Consider the following 23,502-nt stretch of genomic DNA (forward strand, 5'->3'; position numbering starts at 1 on the left):
CGGGTGGTCCCCCGCATGCCTGTCTCCTGGCATCTTTGAAATGACGCTCCCTCGGAAGAAATCGCAAAACACAGCATGGAGGGGCTCCAATAAGAGCAATGTAGTGTCAGAAGTGGGATTCGAACCCACGCCTCCAGAGAGACTGCGACAGGAACGCAGCGCCTAATGCTGGGTACACACCAAAAGATAATCGGGCTGATTTTGGGCCGATTTCCCCCCTTCCGACGATCCTAGCTGTGTCTCGATTATCCTGATGGTTCTACAGATTATCTTATCAGATTTTCCCTTGGTGTGAGGTGTGTTAAGAGTGTCCGAACCCGTTCAGAAGAACGTCGGAGCCGCCCGATCGCGAATCGTAAAAATTAAACAGGTAAATTCTTATTTATTTCTTCATAACCGCCTTGAAATGGTGACGAATGTGGATTTTTCGAAATGAGGAAGAATGTACCCGAAGCCCTTCATCTGCCAAAAGCACACGCAACCAGTCTCCATTTGCCCTGTAACGGATGCTGTCAAAGTGGTTTTGCATTCAAAGATCCTTCCCCCTTTCCTCATACTGTATTAGAAGCGCCGTCTTTGTACTTTTCACCAGAGTTTTATGGTTCACAGTCGCCTTCTAAAGTAGACAACTGTTAACCATACGGCGGCGACATCCTTAGAAGAACCGGTGGTATTGTGTCTCGGGCGCACAAGGCAAACAAGAGATTCTTCAAGAGGTGAGTGCGAAGTACAGTTTACAGCCACAGGCTATAGGAATCCTGGGCATGACATAGCCCCTCTGTGTCTCCTGAAAGTTTTTTTCTGTACGTGGAAAATTTAAGAACGAGAATGTCCTCAGTGTGGGTAGCCAGAGTGCAAGAAGCCCAGTCATGCTCCCCTCGCTGGTGGCGCACAAAATGCTACGCAACCAGACACAAGAGGGCATCCAGGCGCATCAATGTGGCCGTGCCTCGTTGGCGCAGTTTGGCAGCGCGTCAGTCTCATAATCTGAAGGTGGTGAGTTCGAGCCTCACACGGGGCAGAGTGACTTTTTGTCGACAAGTTTGAGACGTTAGCCCCATTTCCCTTCTGCACAGTGTGTCGGGCATCCACGGTCTGAGTCCCAGTGTGCCCTCCCTGGTGGTCTAGTGGTTAGGATTCGGCGCTCTCACCGCCGCGGCCCGGGTTCGATTCCCGGTCAGGGAACGTGCTTTTGACGTCCGCTTGCCTTTTCACCGGGTCCTGCGCAACGTTGCTTCGAAGGCAAGGATCGCAGCACCTCCAAGTGGCAAAGCTGCACTGCCTCCAGCCCATCGACTTAAGGTTGGCCTGCTAAATTGCTTTCTTCCAGTCCTGTGCTCCACCATCAGAGCAATCAGAGCCTTGTGCAGACACCCAACGTGTGGGAGGAAGGAGTAAAAACACGATCGAACCAGCCAGGAGTCGAACCTAGAATCTTCTGATCCGTAGTCAGACGCGTTATCCATTGCGCCACTGGTCCAGCCGCCAAGCTTCACCTCTACCAAAATGGGAAGTCGGGTGGTCCCCCGCATGCCTGTCTCCTGGCATCTTTGAAATGACGCTCCCTCGGAAGAAATCGCAAAACACAGCATGGAGGGGCTCCAATAAGAGCAATATAGTGTCAGAAGTGGGATTCGAACCCACGCCTCCAGAGGAGACTGCGACAGGAACGCAGCGCCTAATGCTGGGTACACACCAAAAGATAATCGGGCTGATTTTGGGCCGATTTCCCCCCTTCCGACGATCCTAGCTGTGTCTCGATTATCCTGATGGTTCTACAGATTATCTTATCAGATTTTCCCTTGGTGTGAGGTGTGTTAAGAGTGTCCGAACCCGTTCAGAAGAACGTCTAAGCCACCCCGATCGCGAATTGTAAATATTAAACAGGTTAATTCTTTTTTATTTCTTCATAACCGCCTTGAAATGGTGACGAATGTGGATTTTTCGAAATGAGGAAGAATGTACCCGAAGCCCTTCATCTGCCAAAAGCACACGCAACCAGTCTCCATTTGCCCTGTAACGGATGCTGTCAAAGTGGTTTTGCATTCAAAGAACCTTCCCCCTTTCCTTATACTGTATTAGAAGCGCCGTCTTTGTACTTTTCATCAGCGTTTCATGCTTCACAGTAACCTTATGTGGTGGTGTGTAGCCTCACCTATTGGTTTGTTTTGGTTAAATCTGTGGACCAATCGGAGCATGTTATGATTTCATGGTTGCTCATTGGTTGGTGCTACACAAATCTACAAACCAATCGGAGCCGGGTTTGTAGGATATAAGAATCCTAGTGGTGTAGCACCTGGAAACGTTGTCATTTACGTCATGCCCTGTATGGAAGCGCTCTCTGTGAGTGAGCGGAGGGCGGCTGCGCGTCATTCATTACCCTTGGCTTTGCGTGTTGTGAACGAGCGGTAAGTGATTTGGTGGTATGTAAATCTAGCCTGGTCCAACCAGACTCTCGTACATTCATTTCATTTGTACAGAGAGTCTGGCCACGCTCCATTGGAAAGCGTTACTTCCGTTAAGGAGGGTCCATTGTTGAAGTTTAAAACTATTGGATCTGCCCAGAGTACTCAGGATCTGCCAAAGCCAATCGCTAACGTGAGGTCGTGACGTATATCATGCACCGAAACCGGACGGAAACAACAAGTCAGAATAATCAGACAAACAAAAGTTAGCAAACCTGGTTCTTGCTCCGGCTTTAACTTGTGTATATTCGGCAGTTTTGCAACAACGGACCGAATAGCTTTTCTCACGTCTTTCTCCGCTGCCATTACTGAACTACAACTCAAACTGACGCGCGACCTCAACGTCATCGTTCTTAGCCACCCCCATCTGTTCGCTGATTGGTCCTGCAGATTTTTGCAGGAGAAAACGAAACTCTATAGAGAAATCCCAGACGTACTGCTGAAGGGAAATGAAAATTAAGCGGAAGCACGTAGGAGGGCGGAGCCAGGCTAATGTAAATCATCAGTTAACTTTAAATCACTTATAATGGCATTTATTACTGCAGGATCGGCTTTTAGCTGGTTCCCAGATGGCTGTATGTTGCAGTATTCGCAGCAGCTACAGGTGGGTTATTTTGGCGTTGGGAAAACCTAATGCGGTTAAAGGGAGATTAATTGTTTGTGTGTTTAGTTTGCTGCACAGGCAAACTGGTAGTACCTCGTTTGATTGACCGGGCATGACCGTTTCATTAACCCCTCGGTATGTATTGTTGTTTTACTTGTTAAAATTATTTTCTTGTATTAAATTGTATTTTTGTTTGGCAGATAAATGTAAGTTCCGTTTCGGATGAGACTACATTGCTGCTTTGCCTGGAGTTCGTTTCTTTCGTTTGTGTGGGTGGATTCGTCTGGTGGCACAACCTCACCATTTATTGGACTGCATCCATTCAGGGGTTCGGGCTGGGAGGTGTATAACCTGAATTCAGCTGTGCCCATAACGTGTATTGGTTATGCAGGAGTGGTTGTCGGTGTGACGTATCGACCAGTGTTAGTTATTTATTTATTTTTGTTATTGTTTTGAGTTATTTAATTTAGTGTTGTATGTATTCACCTCTATAACGTGGGAGATTGCGCCGGAACGTGTGTACACTATTTGCTGTGAGAATTTTCTTGGTGTTTTCACGAGTGTATTTTTATATAGTGTGGGGTGACCTCTTGACTTCCTGAAGGCGAGCTCCCCTTATTGATGTGATTTTGTTTCTTTTGTTTACTGTCATACATGTTTTCTATTTATTATTATAATAAAGAAATTATATTTTTCATAATTCATTGTTTGTATCTTTCTCACCCCACCCACGACTATTGGACCTGTGTGTCTTAGTTAAAGATTTCCTGGGTTTCCCGGGTGGCGTAGTCGGAACATTGGTATCTCAAAATTCGCAATTTACTGCCCTGCTACATTCTGGCGTCGTCGGCAGGGCTGTCATGGGTTGGGGTGAGTTGGATAATACTTTTCTTTGTATGAAAATGTTTAGTATGTATAGAGTAGTGTTTTGTTTCTCCTAAAGGCAAAGCAGCAGTGTGTGTCCAGTTGGATAAATCCCAGCGATGGGCTCCCTCGTACTACGTCAGGTGGTGCGTTGTTATAGAAATGGTGAAGGGAGTTAATTGTGTTTGCTTGTTTCAGCTGGGGTCCTGTAGTGTTGGGAACCAGCTGAGTACGGTAGAGTCCAGGAGAAGTTCCTGAGGCTGAGGTAAAACGTCAGGGATTATTTTAAGGTGGTGTTAGTGCTTGAGTGATGACGATAGGCTGAAACTAGGGCATTGCTGAAGCAGTATTTGCTTGGGGTTTCAGTTTATGTGAGGGTAAGAACATACTAGTTATACTCTGTTATTTTCGGCCAGTGGGGTCCCGCAGAATGTGCGGTGGAACCATTTGGTTGATCTTAGAGCAGTATTTGGCCTACCTGTGATATTAATGTCAGGGTAGGAATGTATTAGTTGTACTTCCCGTGTCATCTTTGGCCGATGGGGTCCTGCAGAGTGTGCGGTGGAACCATTTGGTTGATTTTAGCAGTATTTAGCCCACCTGTGATTTTAACAATGGACGTGGTGTGAGTCATACTCCCCGTGTCACATTTTGGCGGATGGGGTCCCACAGAATGTGTGTGGTGGAACTGTCTGACCGATTTTAAAGCTGTATGTACTTGTGATTTTTTGTATAGGATGTGGTGTGAGTCATACTCCCCGCATCAAACTGTGGCTGATGGGGTCCCGCGGAGTGTGTGTGGCGGAGCCATCTAGCAGATTTTTAAGTTTACCTGTGATCGTAATATGACGTGGCCCGAGCCATACTCCCCTGCGTCGTATCAGCCGATGGGGTCCCACAGTGTGTGTGGTGGAACCAGTCGGTACATTTTAAAAGTGTAGATGTTCTGCAAATAAGTCGTTGTCATGGTAGTGAGTGCTGCAGGTCGGCACCCTACCTTATATTACCTTTTAGGTAAGTACGGGTTTTGACAAACCTGGCCCTTAAGGTGATCAGCGTGTTGTGAACATTTATTGCGGATGTATAGGCGAGGTTATGAGTTTAGCTTTTCCTGATGTCCTGTGTAATATCTGAGCTCTGAGGAGGTAATCGTCGGGGCGACGATTCATAAGCTGGGGGTGAATGTGGTGGTGTGTAGCCTCACCTATTGGTTTGTTTTGGTTAAATCTGTGGACCAATCGGAGCATGTTATGATTTCATGGTTGCTCATTGGTTGGTGCTACACAAATCTTCAAACCAATCGGAGCCGGGTTTGTAGGATATAAGAATCCTAGTGGTGTAGCACCTGGAAACGTTGTCATTTACGTCATGCCCTGTATGGAAGCGCTCTCTGTGAGTGAGCGGAGGGCGGCTGCGCGTCATTCATTACCCTTGGCTTTGCGTGTTGTGAACGAGCGGTAAGTGATTTGGTGGTATGTAAATCATCAGTTAACTTTAAATCACTTATAATGGCATTTATTACTGCAGGATCGGCTTTTAGCTGGTTCCCAGATGGCTGTATGTTGCAGTATTCGCAGCAGCTACAGGTGGGTTATTTTGGCGTTGGGAAAACCTAATGCGGTTAAAGGGAGATTAATTGTTTGTGTGTTTAGTTTGCTGCACAGGCAAACTGGTAGTACCTCGTTTGATTGACCGGGCATGACCGTTTCATTAACCCCTCGGTATGTATTGTTGTTTTACTTGTTAAAATTATTTTCTTGTATTAAATTGTATTTTTGTTTGGCAGATAAATGTAAGTTCCGTTTCGGATGAGACTACATTGCTGCTTTGCCTGGAGTTCGTTTCTTTCGTTTGTGTGGGTGGATTCGTCTGGTGGCACAACCTCACCATTTATTGGACTGCATCCATTCAGGGGTTCGGGCTGGGAGGTGTATAACCTGAATTCAGCTGTGCCCATAACGTGTATTTGTATGCAGGAGTGGTTGTCGGTGTGACGTATCGACCAGTGTTAGTTATTTATTTATTTTTGTTATTGTTTTGAGCAGTGTTGGGGAAAGTTACTTTTAAAAGTAATGCATTACAAAATTAAGTTACTCCCAAAAAAAGTAACTAATTGCATTACTTAGTTACTTTTCATGGAAAGTAATGCTTACGTTACTTTTAGTTACTTTTGCGTTACTTTTTCTTGGCTAAAGCTTGATCTCTTTCAGGCCTTGCAGGTGTTTTTATGACTGAAAAGTTCTGCCTTCAGAAATTGCATATTTCATCACAAAAATGTTTAGCTCTGGCCTGCCATCTCAGTTTCTGACTCAAACTGTTTCCACACAGGCACAGAGAGTGAATACGTTTAGTTTAATTCAGTACATATTTTTTAATCAAATTAATTAATATAAAAAAGTAACTTGAGTTACTTTTTTGAAAAAGTAACTCAAATATTAATGTGTACATTTAAAAAGTAATGCGTTACTTTACTCGTTACTTCAGAAAAGTAATATTATTACGTAACTCAAGTTACTTGTAATGCGTTACCCCCAACACTGGTTTTGAGTTATTTAATTTAGTGTTGTATGTATTCACCTCTATAACGTGGGAGATTGCGCCGGAACGTGTGTACACTATTTGCTGTGAGAATTTTCTTGGTGTTTTCACGAGTGTATTTTTATATAGTGTGGGGTGACCTCTTGACTTCCTGAAGGCGAGCTCCCCTTATTGATGTGATTTTGTTTCTTTTGTTTACTGTCATACATGTTTTCTATTTATTATTATAATAAAGAAATTATATTTTTCATAATTCATTGTTTGTATCTTTCTCACCCCACCCACGACTATTGGACCTGTGTGTCTTAGTTAAAGATTTCCCGGGTTTCCCGGGTGGCGTAGTCGGAACATTGGTATCTCAAAATTTGCAATTTACTGCCCTGCTACATTCATAATGTAGACAACTGTTAACCATACGGCGGCGAGAACCTTAGAAGTACACAAGCGTCCACAGTCTGAGTGCCAGTGTGCCCTCCCTGGTGGTCTAGTGGCTAGCATCTGGCGCACTTACTCATTGACTTTTGATGTACCCTTGCTTTTTTCACCGGGTTCTGCACAATGTTGGCTTCAGAGCTCGTTACGTATTTCTGAAGGAGGGACTTCATAGAACAAGGTAAACATCAGCCTATTTAAAGGACAGTGAAAACAGCGCTATACAGATAAGTACATTGTGTGAAAAATACTGCGTTTTTTTACTCGTGAAACAAAAATACCTGTTATTTTGCAAACTATAAACACAATCAAAGCTTCAAAATCAAAGAAAGAATGGGAGCTTTAATGACTGAAGTGTGGCCAGTTTGTACACTGTAAAAAGTTTCATTTTTGACTTTTATCTGCTTTCAACATTTGAGATATCAAATACACTGGACAAAACTACAGTTAAGATTAAAAATTGCAGAAACTCGAAATCAATGTTTGTTTTAAATTTAGTCCTGTCATGAAAAGTTATTTTACATGAGAAATATTTACATAAAGTTTCCAACACAGAATAATAACAGATTTTCAAAAAATAACTCTAGTGTACATACCCCTGATTCACTGTACAATGTTAATTAGTTTTTATGTTTTGTGATAATTTACATATTTATAGTCTCAGTTGAGAAAGTTTACATATACCTGCTGTCATGAGCATTACTGAATGTTTTCATTTATTGAAGTATTTGCGTATGAGTCTCTTAATTGTTCACAATGTAAAAAAAGGTATCTTAACATCACACAGTCACCTGTGAACAGAATTAGCAATGCTGACATTGCGGGAACGCGCGTCCAAATTCTGTGTCGAAAAATCTGTTTCACCCTGCGTGATACTTTTACAATGTGTGTCATGCAATATCCAGTCCTTGCTGCTTTTACTAAATACGACAATAAATATGTTAAAGGGGTGGTTCAATGGGATTTCAAGCATTCTGACTTATTAACACAGTTATAGAGTTGTTTCCTCATGCTAAACGTAGGCAAAGTGTCAAAAAAGCAGTTGGACATGTTACAGAGTATTTCTGTGCCGAATGCACTTCGCCAGGGTTCGTACAAGTTTCGGAACGGTTTTTTCGATTACAGGTCCAACTGACATTTCAGGGGTTTTCTATACATATCACTTCTTCATATGGGCACTTCCCCCGGAAAACCCCGCCCACCCGTCAATCAGCGGGAGTCGCTAGAGCTTGCAAACATCTTATCACGCCACTCAGCTTTGTATAATTTCAAAACTCAACAATGGTACGAAAGATGAAATGTGTTTTTGGATGTAAGGAGAAGAAATCCAGCCTTATGAAAACAATGGATATAGTTTATTATCTGGGGTAGCAGGGGAGTTTTGCGTGTGTGTTTGATGCGCTGGATTTTCCCAACCGGGTCACGAGTTGCATGCGGTAAGTAAGACTTTTGTCTCATGTTGGAAATAGGCGTGTACATATTATATAAATGACACGAACATGTAGTGAACCATAAGTTATAAGAGTTGTATAGTGTTGCATGACTCGTACTAGCTCCACCGGCGGTAGTAACTCCTCCTTCTTCATTTTTTCGTACGTTATCGGAAAGATTCGGTAAAGCTAATCTTTCTTTTATAAATCTGATTAAACTAAAGACCCTTCGGAGATATAAAGGATGTCATACTACTTTATAGGTACTCCAGATTAACATCAGAAATGCAGAAACAGCGTGTGTTACGTGAGCTTTAAGTCCAACCACCGGAAGCTTTTGATATTTTGACCTTTCAGCCCTGAGGTGTTTTTAGTTCACAGCAACTGTTTAAGAATGCGTAAAGTTGTTAGTCACATTTCTGGTAATAGACTATAGCGAACTTCCTGTCAGAAAATCAGAACTGCAGGCATCTTTCTAAAAACCATGGGTCTGAAACTAAAGTTTGATGCCCATTCTATCTAAAACAGTAAATGTTCATGATTTAATTTGAAAGACCTAACCAAATTTTACCTTCTGTTCAAATGTCATGCAAATGTCTGATAAAATGAGAAGGTTACGAGCAAAAACATGTGAATAAGCAGCATTTTGGTCACACACCTTCCATTGACATCCATACATAACTTTTTCCTCTGATTTCTATTGTTAAAAATATCATAACTTTCTCAATCCTCAATGGATTTTTAAATCCATGTATCTTTGTAAAGATCTTGGCCAAATGGATATGAATCTGATCTTCTACTCCAACGCAAAATGCAAAAACACTATTGATTATTCTGCCTTAAAAAAACCTAAGATGAGGTTTATGCAACAAAAGGCAGGACTTACTGTATATTGTACTGTATGGTGGGCAGGGGACGCGCGTCTCCTTGCTCGGCATGAGCTGGCTGAAGAGTCTTTATAACGTATGTAGCCTACAAACGCGACCCCCCAGAAGGTGGCAGCCTTCCAATTGAGAAATGGCCCACGTGAAACTTCCACAGTGCGTAGATGGCCTGGCTGACTGCTGGCAATAGAGCCTCTTTAAAACTACTGCTGGCAGCAGCGGGATCCAAACCCATGCCCCCTGAGAGACTGGAGTCTGAATCTAACACCTTGGACCACTCGGCCATGCAACCTTTGGAGAAGGGCTCTCTGCTGGGTTTCAGTGTGGGTGCAGCTTCACGGACAGCCTCAGATCCTAAGCCTCAGCCTTAGGTGAGATTCAGAGGTGAGATTCTAAAGGAAGCACTTCTGACCAAGCAATTAACATATGGGATTTGCTTGCATGCAAATAATGTGAAAAATGTCTAACAGACCAAACAATAGCCCACCCCTCACAGTCAAAGGTGGACCAGTTAAACTCAGTTTTGATCAACACATGACTGGCATAGGCTACTACCTTTTCAACTCCCTGCTGTTTCTGCACAAGAACAGAGCCAATTGCTTGTTGAGAGGCATCAGTATAGAGAATGAAAGGCTCACTGAAATCTGGGTATGTGAAAATGGGAGAAGACGATAAAACACGACGAAAATACTGAAAAGCCTACTCACACCCTTCTGTCCATATGAATTTTGCATGTTTTAGCTGTTGTCTGCGAAACTTTTGATAAAGTGATGATAGTAGGAGCAGAGGCCCATAAAAGCACACATCTCTGTGGGTGTAGTCGGACAAGGCCAATTCAATACTTTGTCAGTAACTTTGAGGTCAGGTTTAATGCCATCTTTTGAAACAATGTGTCCTAGATAAAACACTGTTTGAAATCTGGCACTTTTGAGGATGGAGTTTGAGGCCTGCCTGATGCAGTCTGCTAAACACCTCAGTAAGATCGGTAATGTGATTGTGAAATGACTTACTAAAGACAATTATGTCTTCAAGATACACCAAAGTCTTAGACCAGTGGGGGTCACAGAGGACAAGCTCCATCAAGTGCTGAAATGTTGGAGATGCATTCCCTGCTGAAAAAACCAGCATACCAGCAAGACCAGCATATGTTGTGTTTTGGTGCTGGTTTGCTAGTGAAAACCAGCTAAACCAGCATCAGTACCAGCATTAGCACCAGCTAAACCAGCACCAAACCAGCATTAGCACCAGCTAAACCAGCATTAGTGTGGCCCATTGGTGAGGCCCATTGGCAAAACCTTAAAATTATACAAGGAATCGCCAGTGGTGAAGGTTTGTATGTTATGTTTGAAGAAGTTGGTCCTTTCAAAATCAACAGGGTTAGTGCTAAAAACATCACAGTTCTGTAATAGTAGAGAGCGAACTACTTTCACCTCATTAGATGTAAGAATCTCTGTATCAATGTGCACATCTGGTAAGTTGCATGATGGGTTGGAAACAGTAACCTGAGCTACAGAGCAAGTTTCAGGCACATACAAATCAGAAGGCATGTTACACAAAGAGTAGAACTGACCCAAATGGGCTTTTTTGGGCAGATCAATGTCTTGATGAGTGGGGTTAATGCTGCCTTCACGTGCTATGGGAAAGATGATATTTTCCATTTGTGAACTGGTACGTACCAGCGTGTTGTGTTCAAGTGCATTTTCCATTTGTGAACTAGAATTTACCAGTTTGCTGCGTTCAAGTGCATTTTCCATTTGTGAACTGGTATTTACCATTGCTTTTGTTGTCATTCAACCATTCACAACGTTGCTGCTGCTCTCCGCCATTTTGAAAAGGTCAAAGGTAATCTCATCTCAGCAACTCGGGCATCAAAATATTTTACGAGTTGCCCAGTGGAAAATACCACATGAGGGGTGTTCATGTGCATTTTCCAAGTGGGATTTTGGTATTTACCATAATTACGATAGCACATGAAGGCAGCATCAGTAAATGAACTACAGTATGGCCACTGACAACATTAGAGAAACTACGAGCAACAGCTAGATCTATCTCAAATGCTACATTTGGTTCCAAAATACCTTGAAAACCCTGAAGCTGACTTCCCATTTTTGTGGCACATGTCACTGAGGCAGGAATACCAATCTCTGTTAAAGGGGGATTGACACCTGTGAGAGCAGGGACACATTACAGAAAAAAGGCAATGTTTAAAGGGAACTAAGAAGAGGAATTTTGTCATTCTTAATCAAAAAGAACACAGACACTGTGTCAATGAATGCACTATAAGTTTTGAAAAAGTCCCAACCAAGTCTCTGACAACAAACATGTACAAGGTGAATGTGTGTGACCCCAGGCACAATGTAACAGGTAATGAATCTATATTGTCCAATTGTTGACCTGTAAGTGTGTGTGCCACCTGAAAACCTTTCAGCAAGGGGTGATGCTTCAGTGCAGGGATGTGGTTGTATAACGTCTCACTAATCAGGGACAAAGCAGCACCAGTGTCCAGAAAAACACTGGCTGCTTGATCTTAAACGAGTCCCTTTATGTATGGTGTCCAGGTTGCAGTGACCACTGAAGAGACTGTGGTGTCACTATGAGCCACTGTGAGTTGAGCTGAAGGGCTGGTCCTCTTCTCCAGCTACCACCCCTTTACAGAGTGCTGATGCTCGGTGAAGTGTACATGGCGTGAATGGGGTCATTGTAGACTTGGAGAATGACAAGTGTAATACTCTTCACCCCTCTGCCGGTCTCAGTCCTCAAATGTGCTAATTTCATCCCTGGAATGATATCCGCAGACAGGCGGAGAAGACATAGAGGTGGTGTATGCAGTGTATCTCTGTTCAGGGCTAAAGTGACGATCTGCTTCATCATGAGGTAAAGGTCTCCTAGGCTTTTGCCGCTGCTGATGGCTTAGGGCTCCTGTGTGATCTAATATGGTCATCACTAGAATGTGCAGGAGATCGTCCTCTGGAGTAAGATGTATCCCCTGTATTGAAATGTGGATAACGGGGGGCTGCAGTGTAGCGGTTATCTCTGGTGCTGTCCAGAGAAGGTGATCTCCCACTGTTACATTCCTCCTTATGGTAAGTCCAGGGGAAGGAGGAGCAACAATATTAAAAAAGATAAACCAGGGCAAAAAGAGACCAGTAAGTCAGATTCATGTGCAAAAACTGAAAAGTATATTTATTACAATATTGGTAAAAGAAAACTAATACAAGATTACTCACTCAAAAGAAAACAGAGAGCAAACAGAATAAAACAATAAACACAAACTAAATAATTGACAGAGCAAAGTTAAATGTTAAGTGAGCAACAATGAATTGTCCAAGACCTAAGTGAATGTTCAACCCACTGGTTAACTGGACGGTCTTTGTCCTGCTGGGCTAACTGGTTCGCAGTGGTCTGCTCACGGACATCCCTCCTTGCAGTCTGAAGACCAAGCCTTTTTATCCTCCAGGCACTGAGTATTGATTAGGCACACCTGCTGCCATCACATGAGGGGGGGAAATGCTAATACTTGTAAAAACAAAAGAAAACAAAAACACCTCAACCATACACATATCCTAAGGTCATAACACCCACGATAAGGGATGTATTTCAGGAGATGGGGCAGCATAGGCATGATGAGACTTTGATGGTGCTAATGTAGCTACAATGGACTGCAGTTTGTCTACTTTCAGGTGAAGTTCATTGAGCTGGGCAGCCAGGGTATTGGTGGGCTCAGCAGTGAGGCTGTGCACAGGGGTAGGTTGAAAATTGGAGATGCAAAAGATGGACAGGGCTCAATAGCAGTAGAACCTGCCCTCTCACAATGACCAGCCACTTTAATTGCAAAATCAAGAGTGGTAACACCAAACTCATACAACGTAGCTTGCAATACAGAGTCAAGTCCAGCAGTAAAATGTCGCGAAATTGCACCCTTAATTACCGACTCTCCATATTCCGAATAAGCCTGGCAAACAAGGCGGAGTCAATTCAGCAGCTCTGTAGTGAGACATGGTCTAGCATTCAAGTATGTTTGGAAAGTTCTCAGGTCTTGTTTTTGATCAAACACTGTAGACATTTTGAGACATGTGGTGTCATAATCAGATTTTATGTCATCCGATAAACTGTCCCAGTAACTAAATGCAGCACCTGCCATTTTAGATGGAAGAACTTTGGCAAGCTGAGGTTTGTCCATACCAGGCTTTCGCTGCCTTCTCCAGTGAAATCCAGGGGGAAAACAGTTCTAAAGTTCACATGAGGTGCTGGCACATTGTCTTCTGCCATATTTGAACAAATGGTGAATCTTGGTGACATAAAATGGCTATGATGGTGACATAAAAAGCATTTATGAAGCAGAAAATAAACCTTATTTGTAATAAATTGGCTCTTTCAAATTGTCTCTTTGTTTTCCATAATGTGTGTCTTTCCTTTCCTTCTTATTGAAGTCTGCCACTAGAGGGAACCAATCACACATTTTCCAGGATGAGTGGGAGCTGAGAGATGTTGGAAATTAGCCAATTCCCATGAGGCGAAGTCAACGCAGATTTCTCACCAAATAAAACCGAATAAACAAACGACTACATTTCAAAAAAGAAAACTCACATAAGAGTGAAAACAAATTGATGCTTACCCAAAAGTTGTCAATATAGTTGTCTGAAATATCGTCCACAAAATTGGAAAGAGTATATGCAAAATCAGAAAATAAATAAATAAATAAAAATAGTTTAAAATGGAAAATAACCTCAAGGACATGATAACACAGCAGCAATTGTGGTATTAGCTGTATTACAATCAGGGTTCTAAATTAACTTTTTTGACCACCAGCCAAAGTGGCTGGTAACTTTCTAAAGTTACTAGCCAATCAGCATTTCCACTAGCCAAATTTTTTCCGGTGAAAATAAGAGAAATTATGAGTGCCACTGAATGCAACAAGGATTCGTTTTTTCTTTCGTGTGCATGCGAAAATCCTGACAAAACATGACAACATTTTTGTGATGAAACATAAGCTTTCTTCATTTTTCTGTCGATAGACACAAAGCTTTACTGGGGCACAGGCCCCCCATTTTTTGCTGATTGTTTTTTTGAAAGCCTGCTGTGTGCAACAAGTGTGCAACACTTCTATACAAGTCCTTTACTTAACCCACTATTCTACAGTGCAACAGGTACTGCGAAAGATAAATATGTATTTAAAAATATTTAAGTATAATCTTCATCATACCTAACATTATTAACATGTTTGGAGGCACACATGGCAGAAAATGTTTGGTAATAATGACAGCAGATAAATATTTTCTACATTATACAATGATAGCAATGATTAATAACTTATTTTTAATATTTTAAGAAACCAGTCCTTTTATGACTGCTATACTAAATAATCTCAGTCACAGTTACTGCTAGCTGTTTATGTAGTGTCCTAGAGTTAAATATTAGTAAACTAAATATTAATTTCATATCTAAAAAATACAGAACAGTAACACATACATCTGTGGATTTTCTCAGCAACAATGCAATCCTATAGACTTGAGAAGAGGTTTTCCTGAGATTTTTCCTCTAATGTTTCAGACCTGACAGGGTGAGGATGTAGTTTGTCTTAACTCCCTTAAACTCATCATCTCTCCTTTCTGCTTCCCTTTCCCTGCTTTGCACAAAACATTTCTGATGTCCATCTACAGAAGCCAATAATGATCGAGTCAAAAAAGATTAGCATTATTATTTAGAAACTTACTTCTTGACATGTTTTCATAATTACTCATTCGTGTGGCGTCCCCTTTTGGATGCAGTTGCACGCGCGGAGGAACGCAAAGACGCGCGTGGACAAGGATACATGCGTGCACGCGTCAGTGCGACTGCTTCGTCGCTTTACAAGCGTAAATTGGGTAACTACATTGCATATAGATCTGTTTTGCCGCTATTATCTTTGTAAAGGAATACACTAGTAAAATTTTAACTTGAGATTTACACCTGGGCACGAAAGATTTACACTGGATCACATGCCCCAGTAAAGGGGTGTGGCGACACCGCTGTCTTTAGTCTATCCTCCCTGCTCTGCTCGTTCGTTCTCCTTCTTCCTTTTTGTTTTCTGGTGGACGCTCAGTTTGTTTCCATGGTTTCTCACGCTGGTTTCGCTGAAACTGCGCGCAGACAATTGCCGTATAAACATCATCACGTAGCATTACGGCATTTCATGGGAAATGTAGGAAGTACTGCCAGAGGGATAAATGACCGAGAACGGAGCTTTATGTATCTTGCATGCCATGGCTCATGCATCACCGGCCAAACTGGCTAGTAAGTTTTTATTAACACCCGCCAAAATGAATTTTAACCCGCATTTGGCGGGTTGGCGGGTGTTAATTTAGAACCCTGATTACAATACCAGTTCAACATCATCTCTGACGTCTGCAAGTGTCCCAGTTTTGCTGCGAAATCCCACCACTGTCACCAATAAATATGTGAGGAGTGGGGTATAGATTTTAATGCTTCCCAATTAGAACAATGGATAAAGGTATTCTCAACGTTTAACTTTTATTCAAGTTAGCACAGAGAGCCTAAACAAACACAGGAGAAACAGGGAAAGTTCTCTTCTCTTCTCCTCCCCATGCACACACCACCAAAATAAAAGTCCTTCATAAAACAAAAGAAATAGGTACATGCATTATAAAATAAAATAGTCATGACAAGAACAATATACAACCATATAACAAACTCTGTCTCACAACAACAATGAACTGTGACTTGGGGTTTACATGGTGTAATTGTTAATAGGCATTTATTTATTTATAATTTAAATAAATAGCAGGTATTTTAAGATTTGTATCATACAATTAACTACTGACTACTATTGTTGTATTAAAAAAGCTCCTTGAAACAAAGATTTGAGAAAGTGGGGGTAGGGATGCGTGGGGGTTTTAATCAAGGTGTGAATTGTGTCTTTCCTTTACATGATCTTTTAAGGAAAATGTATTTCTTAAATTACAAATGCATGTACTGTGTATTGAATTTGTCATAATGGTTATAGATGCCTGATGCACTCTCGTGGCAAGAAAACATTGTTTGGTCCAGCCTCATCCCCAGGTCCAGCCACTTGACCCCAGGCATCAAGGATTTTGCCAAGTTTGTCACAGGTAGGTTAATTACATTTTTACAGGACTTAGCAATTTGTACTATACATTAAAGTATCAAAGTCTGATTGAAAGTATAGTATAGAAAGTAAAGGCTGAGATCTTGTCTGGGATGTTTTCACCCCTACCTGGCAGTTGACAAACCGGCGTCTACTGATTGGTCAGTTTAAATGTCTTGGGTCAAGGTATGATTATTCCCTAGCTTTTGCAAACTATTTGCCCTCTTGTTTCTGCACTTTAAAAAAAGACTGTTTTTTTACCTATCCCTGTGTAAATATTGGACAAAACATACTGTTGAGTTAAAAGTTACCCAATGCTGGGATGTTTTTAACCCGTGGTTTGGTAACAACAACCCAGCATTAGGTAATATATTTTTCCAATATTTTTCCAGTGATAGGTTAAAACAGCACAGTGTGGACTTGGATTCTCCTCTTCCTCTCTACTTTGGCTCTGCTATTGTAGGGTAAAAACCATTAAACTACACAGCAAAGTGCTTTATGGTATTTCACTTTATTTTTGTCTTCTGGCAGTTAAAACTACTTTTTCTGTCATGTATCCAAAATTCTTATTGTTATGTATTTAATTAGTAAATATGTTAATAATTCATTTATTATGCATATACATTGTATCTATATTTCCCCACTGTGCTAACACACTCTAATTGAAATTTTTTCCATATTTCAGCTAACCAAGTCATGATTTAGCGATGGCTGGAAGACCATCTCAAGCTACTGACCAACCTAGCTCAGCAGGAGTGTCCAGTCCCCCTATATCAAGTAGCCTACCACTGTAAGTATTGGCCACTTTTTTCAATTTATTATTCCAGGAAACCATAATATAATGAAGTAAGAACAATACTATACATTCGTATAGAGTGCTTTATTTCAAATAGATTCACTATCAAATTTGGTGTGGTCAGTAAGATTTGTAAGACATTGACACTTTTATTCAGCAATGCATTGAATGCCCATGACATTTATCAAAACAACAATAAAAACATTTATAATGTTTCAAAAGATTTTTTTATAAAAATACAGACAAATTCATGCATGCAAAGCTTTTTAAACTTCATGTTAATCTGAAAATCCACACATACTACTGAACAGTGGTGCATTGTTACATTTAGGATGACATTAAATGATTGAACAGTTATATTTGATGCCTGTCACAGAGCTGCCCTCTGTTTCCTGTATTTCCCTGGTTAGCCCTTTAGAAACACATGAACACATTCTTGGTTTTTAAAAGACTCTTTATTTACCTTGAAGTACCAGCAAAGGGAGAGATGGATAACACCCACATTTGCCCAAAAATACATCTACAACTAGACTGTGGTGTCTCAGACTGGCCACCTGAGCACAAACCCAATGGACATTTAATCTTTCCTCAAACTATGGACTGTTACCTGGATCAGCAAGCATGGTGGCGGTATCTTGATTTAAGTAAATGATTAGAATGGACTTTTGTTGTGCTTTTTATACCTGTGCTGTGTTGCATCATGGGAGTGGGAGATACCAAGTATGATGTCAAGGGGTGTAACTGTTTCAATTAGGTTATTGATGGCTGAATTCGAAATCGCATACTTACTGTGTAGGTACTGAATTTCACTGGGTACCTATGTCACAGGTCGGAGCGGACCCGAGATAACTAAAGGGTCACGCCCCTTCCTAGCTTTCCACCTCGAGGAGGTTCCCAAGACCACCCCAATGACCAGACAGACGAGTATACTACAGTTAAAATGCAACTTTATTAAATATTTAAAAAGATAAGGGGAAAGGGAAAGGACAGTTAAAACAAGCTTCTTCTTCTCGTCTCCAGGACTAATTCAACTGTGGAGCGGGGGCTAGGACTCCTTTCCAGGGCTTCCTTTTATCCGTGGCGCCCTCCGCTTCTCCTGGAGGCAGAACAGGGAGAACACAATTAGTGGCTTGGTCCAGTACTTTTCGCTACTTGCCTAATGCTCTCGTCTCTCTCTCTCTCTCGCCCTTAGGTTCCCTCCGGTGGACTTCGCTGGACAACTTGTTTCCCCTAGGTATCGTGCTGAAATAGAGGTAAGTTAGCGACACAGCGGTAGAGATTTTCCAGGACTGGGGCTTGTCGTCGTACCTCTTCAGAGTAATGCTGAAAGCAAAGGTAAGCTGCACACCACAAGGTAAATTATTCACAGGACTGAGACTTTCCGTTCTTCTTCGAGCGATGCTGTAAGCACAAGTAGGTTACACACCACAAGGGTAAGTTACTCACAAGGCTTGGGCTTTTCGTTCTCTTCAGGGCGATTACTGGAGCAGAGGTAAGGTACACACCACAGAGGTAAATGATTCACACTACTAAGACTTTTCGTTCCTCCTCAGGATAATGCTGTAAGCAAAGGTAGGTTACACACCACAAAGGTAAGTTACTCACAAGGCTTGGGCTTTTCGTTCTCTTCAGGGCTATTACTGGAGCAGAGATAATGTACACACCACAGAGGTAAGTGATTCACACTACGGAGACTTTTCGTTCTTCCTCAGAGTAATGCTGTAAGCAAAGGTAGGTTACACACCACAAAGGTAGGTTACTCACAAGGCTTAGCTCCCCCAACGCTCCTCCGGGCAGTGGACTTTCACAGTGACGGTTGTGCACAATATACCTTCACCCGATCGGCCTCTAGGCGACGAGGGTACTTCTCCGTCCACCTGGGCTACTTGGGTGTCGTGGGGACTTTTGGGTCAGGCTGCGCGGAGCCGAACGCTTCCCTGGCTCCCCCTCCTTTTCGGTTACAGGGGTCCTGAGCTGGGGCGAACCCTCGACGAGGCTCCGCACACCGATGGTTCTCCTATGCAGATTTGTTCACAACAATGACCCTCGGTCCGTATGGTGCACATCAATCGCTACTCACTCTGATATACGGCTGAGCTTCACCACTGCCTGCTCTCTGGATCGGCGCGGGCTCTCGCTAGCACACAGGAGGTCCTAATTGAGTTGCCTTCTCTCGTGTGGTTCAGGCCCCAACGTGCTGTTACCTCTTCACGATTTATACTGGGTCAGGGGCGGCTTCAGTCACTACAAGCACAGCATTACACAGCTAGCTTTAGTGTACACACACACAATGAAAGTCACAACTCACCCACAGCACTCTGCACATACTTTACGTGGATTAAGGACTTGGCCAGCTCGACTCAGACCCCTCGTGAGGCTGGTTGGGCGTTGTTCTTGTCACAGAGAGAAATAATGGCACGTAGATATAGTCGACGGACCCCTATATGCTCCTAGTTACCTTCTCGGCTCACCCACCGTTCTCTCATCAGTGGGGCCAGACTCTGGTGGTTAGGCTCACAGCATAGGTTAAGTGAATCTACCCGCTAGCAATTTCTCAGGGTATAATATTCAGTTACTCACATACAACGAGGATGCTTTGCCAGCTGGTCTCCTCACTCGTGCTCCACGGTTGATCCACAGCTCGCCCACGTTTCCTTCCGCAGTGGGGGCGGAACTCTTCAACAAACTCACAACACACACCCGGTAACTCTTCTTCTGAATATTTCGTATCAACACATTAACTGCTACTCACGCTTCGTTGTCAACACACTGCCGGTCTTCTCTTCCTATCACAGCTCCTCCGTCATCCTCGATTTTCAGAGGCGCCAGCTTTGGTGAATAATCCTCAGAACGTTTGCATATGTCAACACATCCATACACCAATGTATATACAACCTTATCTTCAGCCCAGTCAAAAGTAAATCGCCAAATATCCTCTTCACCCAGTCACCTCCAACCTCTTTCCTTCTATTGAGAACGCAAACAGGCTTCCGTTGTCTTCCCCAAGGGATCGGTGTGAACCAAACACACACAGGTCTGCACAGCAGCAACAAAGCACACAAAAGCACCCCGTTTCAGTTTTCAAAGCTCTGCTTTCCCTCTTCATTGGCCTATCAGCAATCGCTGCATTAATCACCCACACCTGTGCGTAATATGGCCTGATTTGCTCTCGGGGAAACCCCGGAAATTCTGGTGTTCGGAGTCAGTCGTCCGGGCGGAACCCATCCTCCATACTTTTGATTCCGCCCTCGCAAATCGTCACCTGGTGACACCTACTTAACGTGCGCTAAGGCAGTATGTACGTTCACGTTAAGTATGGACAGCATTCGCCATGTTGACGTTATCATGTGACATATGACGTAGTAGACTTGTTCGAGTTCATGCTGATTGCTGAACCACAAGAACCGACAGGAGATTGACATCACAATACCGCGAGAGCAACTCGAAATCAGACTTCTCCGTATGATTTCTGGAATCGCTCTCACGGTACTTTGATGTCATCCAGCTGTTGGTTCCTACAGCGGTGCATAAACTCGAACAAACCTAATAACAGACATGAAACGTATGCTTGTGTATGAGGGACAGGTGCACTAACACCTGATTGCATCAGTAACTTGATCTGTAACAGTGTTACAGATATTACACATTATTTTGTAGTGGACAAAATAAGTAAAACAAGCAGATTGTAATTTAATATCTATTGTCAAATGACAGCTGTGCTTGAATACAAACTAGACAATGCAGGCAATGTGATTATATACATTTTAGTGAAGCAATCTCTTGTATTTACTTAAAACAACAGGAAACATAAATAAAAAATGAATGAATAAAACCATCACAATAAATGAAAATGTATAGAAGTTAATCCCATATGAAACAAAACTTTATTCAAATGTATTTTTCTAACAAACCATCACATATTTACTGTCAGCTCAACACAGCTGTGACAATTCTACAGCTTTATTTTCATGAATCAGCTGAGCACTTTAATTGTGGTATATCCTGGGTCTGTGCGTGAAGTCTGGGTGCTGAGGAACAGCCCTGTGTGTGTATCGAAATCACCCGATTGGCTGGTCTCCGGTCGATTGCTTTGGAATAGAAGTGTCCATCCGATGCACGCTTCAGAATCTGGGCGGACTCAGTAGGGCATCCGGGGATTTCTCACCTACTGATTTTATGGATACTGAGGATTCGGACGTACTACTCTGTTCACGTGCTGTTTCCCCTACTACATTTTCAGTAAGTAGGCGGTTTCGGACAATACTTAAGTACACGTGCCTCTGAATCTCGCGAGAAATAGTCCAAAATCCCGCTAGTTCTCACCTACCCTTTTATGTATACTGAAGTTTCGCACATACTATTCGTTCGCCTACTGCTTTTTGCCTACTATATAGTATGGCAGTATGCGGTTTCGGATTCAGCCGATGTTTTCTTTCTACAACTATTGTTGAAATTAAGTTTGTGCTGTGTTATTTAAATTTGTGGGTTGAAGGAAATTGGGTTTTTGATCTTCTAATACTTTTATTTGATCTTTAATACCTATTCATGACCTTAATACTTCCCCAGGTTAATTTTTTTTGCTGAAAAATGGTTGTACCCATGTGTATAAATTCAGACACAAAGAAGGGGGCAGGTGAGTCCATGACTGGTGGTAGTGAGAGCAGTATTTTTCTTTTTGAATTATCATGTTTTTGCACCTTTGAGCACCTTGCACTGTACTGGCTTGGAAGAACTTAAAATAAACATAAAATTGGCATTTGACGTCCTCCATGTGGTGTTTGAAGAACTCTAGACTGTAAACTAGTCTATGACAATGCCTTTTCCTGTTACAAATTATATTCCACAGCATGTTTGAAAAGACCCAAGACCCTGGAGTTCCAGTCTCTGTCCTCAGAACAACTGCCGATGTTACCAGTCCCATATCATCATGCAGCGGTGTCCCCGTAAGTAGTTAATATTCTACTGGTCCAGTAAGCTTATTAGGTTTGCATATTAACTGACACACAATGGGGCCAGCCAATGAGACATTTGTAACAATTCTGAATACCTTTGCCACAAATGTATGCATTTTGTTATTTGATATCTAGTTGTTTATAGTATTTGATATCTAGAAAGGAAAAAGGCTCACATGCACAGAAATTATAAATGTGATAATATTTATATAATTCCCTTTTTTTAATGACTGTAGTGTGGCCAGTTTGTACACTGTAAAAAGTTTCATGGGCATTTTGACTTTTATTTGCTTTCAACATTTCAGATATCAAATACATTGGACAAATCTACAGTTGAGAGAAAAAAATCAGAATCTCGAAATCAATGTTTGTTTTTAATTTAGTTAAGTTGTTTTACATGAGAAATGTTTACATAAAGTTTTCAACACAGAATAATAACAGAATTTCTAAAAAATTATCCCAAGTTTACATACCCCTGATTCACTGTACAATTTTACTTAGTTTTTATGTTTGCGACAGTTTACATATTATAGTTTACATATACCTGCCTTTAATTGTATGGTGTTGATGTCACGAGCATGACTTTATTGAAATAGTTGTCAATAAGTCTCTTAATTGTTCACAATGTAAGAAGATTAATCTTAACATCATACAGTCACTGGTAAACAGAAGTCAAATATGCATAAAATGCTGAATTGCAAAAATCATGCCTTCGTTTGTTAGTTTTTTCCTTATGTTTGTTATTTAATTAATTATCTTGTTTATTATCTTGTTAATTAGCTCCGCCTCTGTTCTGTTATTTTCAATCGTCCTCACCTGTATCTTGTTTGATTTGATTTTCTGTCCTGTGTATTTATTGCATGTAATTCAATTTATTATCCTATCTCAGTTAGTGTTAAATGTTGTTTTAGTGTGTGCTGTTGCACTGCTCATCTGTTCATTGCTATTTTTGTAATTAAAGTTTTTTTTATTATACTTCTTTGTCCACCTGCATACACAACTGTTATAATTCTGCAGGACCTTGATCAATTAAATAGATAAACACGGTAAAACTAAGTTTTATTGTCTACAGCTGAAAAAGACTTTTTAGTGTGAAAATAATCAGTATTTTATACTTATTTATTTGTCCCTGTGTGATAGAGACTCAGAAGAAGTTGGAGCCATTTGCAGTACATTTATTAATAATAATGTACCATCCAGAGAGTCACGGCATACTTGAACACTTTCATCAGACACTAAAGTCCATGTTACGAAAATATTGCATGGGCACCAACACAGATTGGAATGAAGGGGTCCCGTTAGTTAGTTCTGTTCACTGTAGTATTTGGACACACTATAAGAGTACCACTTAAGCTGTTAAAAGACAAAATATTAGAAACTGGTCTGACCCCCAAGACTGATGTACTGATTATGTTAGCCATTGTTGAGAGCA

General features: G+C 41.7%; 3 non-coding genes across 3 annotated transcripts; 2 read left to right on the forward strand and 1 right to left on the reverse strand.

The window, feature by feature from the left end:
- Window positions 1-947: 947 nt before the first annotated feature.
- trnam-cau (transfer RNA methionine (anticodon CAU)) lies at window positions 948-1,021 on the forward strand. Its single transcript has one exon. It is a non-coding gene; the product is annotated as a tRNA-Met (tRNA).
- A 92-nt stretch (window positions 1,022-1,113) lies between these two features.
- Window positions 1,114-1,185, forward strand: trnae-cuc (transfer RNA glutamic acid (anticodon CUC)). The gene has a single exon. It is a non-coding gene; the product is annotated as a tRNA-Glu (tRNA).
- A 222-nt stretch (window positions 1,186-1,407) lies between these two features.
- Window positions 1,408-1,480, reverse strand: trnar-acg (transfer RNA arginine (anticodon ACG)). Its single transcript has one exon. It is a non-coding gene; the product is annotated as a tRNA-Arg (tRNA).
- Between the last annotated feature and the right edge of the window lie 22,022 nt (window positions 1,481-23,502).

The sequence above is a fragment of the Paramisgurnus dabryanus genome, chromosome 1, assembly GCF_030506205.2.
Source record: "Paramisgurnus dabryanus chromosome 1, PD_genome_1.1, whole genome shotgun sequence".
Lineage (NCBI taxonomy): Eukaryota > Metazoa > Chordata > Actinopteri > Cypriniformes > Cobitidae > Paramisgurnus > Paramisgurnus dabryanus.